This window comes from Lolium rigidum, chromosome 6 (assembly GCF_022539505.1).
Source record: "Lolium rigidum isolate FL_2022 chromosome 6, APGP_CSIRO_Lrig_0.1, whole genome shotgun sequence".
Taxonomy (NCBI): Eukaryota; Viridiplantae; Streptophyta; class Magnoliopsida; order Poales; family Poaceae; genus Lolium; species Lolium rigidum.
This window is the reverse complement of record NC_061513.1, coordinates 234254460-234255709: the sequence shown is the minus strand read 5'-3', so window position 1 is coordinate 234255709 and position 1250 is coordinate 234254460. Positions and strand designations below refer to the sequence as shown.

General features: G+C 38.8%; 1 long non-coding RNA gene across 1 annotated transcript; it reads left to right on the top strand.

Annotated features, from left to right (window-relative positions):
* The first annotated feature begins 373 nt into the window (after window positions 1–373).
* LOC124660463 lies at window positions 374–907 on the top strand. The gene is made up of 2 exons (XR_006989894.1): window positions 374–414; window positions 517–907. It is a non-coding gene; the product is annotated as an uncharacterized LOC124660463 (long non-coding RNA).
* Window positions 908–1250: the final 343 nt, after the last annotated feature.

Sequence of the window (1250 nt, the reverse complement as noted above, 5' to 3'; positions counted from 1 at the left end):
TTAGATGCTCCTGCATCATGAATCGCCTTGCTCTTTCGTTCCTTAGCACGCACAATTTTCTGTGCAACCCTTTCATCCTCAGCCGCAAGTTGGGCTGGAACATCCTCTATCTGGGTCACTGGATCAGTGCCGTCAACTTCCTGAGAAGGAGTCAACAACAACTCCAAAGAACCTATATCACCTTCACCTTGCTCAGAACCATCATCAGCAGACATTCGATCTCCATCTCCATAAGTCTCTTCTACAGAAGCAAGTACATCAGTGATATCCTTGTCGGTAGTTTCAGTTTGCAAATATGCATTAAGAATACAAACAGATAAGTCTATATACAAACAGATAAGTCTATATACAAAAGATAATTGAAAAAAACATAGTTCCTCTCCGCCTTTAGACTGACGGCGCCATCTGAGATCCGTACGTCCCACCACCCATGAGGACATCTTCCCATACCATGGGATGGAGTAATATTTGCATTTTATTTACAATGCTTTCCTAATTTATGCATCACCATGATAGGTTTTAGACAGAGAAAGGCATAAAGCAACAAGAGTTCCGGAGGCGGCTGCTGGGGTCATACAATGTGCACATGATTCACGGAGTACACAATAGTTCCTTTCAATAGTATGAAATTTTGAAATTTCCGGACTACTTTTGGTACAGTTCTGATGATATTTTATCTTTTTAGAAATGGCAAACTGAGATTATGCAAGCCGATGATATTAGTGGTTACCTTAAAGGGAAAGTATTGCAGAGTTGTCACTGGTTTAATAGATACAGACTTGATGCAGCTGATATCTGGAGATGTTCATTTTGTAATGGTCATTCATGAGATTGGTCGATTGTCCTTTTATACAAGTAGGTATTATGTTCTACAAGACAAGTGCAATCCAAGGGCAGATTTAATTAAGCCTCAGAGAGTGTATATATGGTACGTGTTAATCTCATTTGCACCGGTGCCGTTGGGTCGACCATATGCATGGGTAAGCCGTGGTTGCCTCGGAGTCTACTACTTATTGTATATAATGACTCAGGTTTCAGGCTTATAGCATCATTTAGTTTCATGCATAAATCCAGTTTTGAGGTTTTTATATAACAATTATGCCTTATTGTCGATTTCATTTATTCATTTCAACACTTAAACAATAAGAGCATTAGATATGTACTGAATACAAAGTCTTTCACCTAATTTTATCAGCCCCATTGAGTTTTAAAAAGTCTTTGCTGATATCTTCCTACTTTGCAAGATTAGA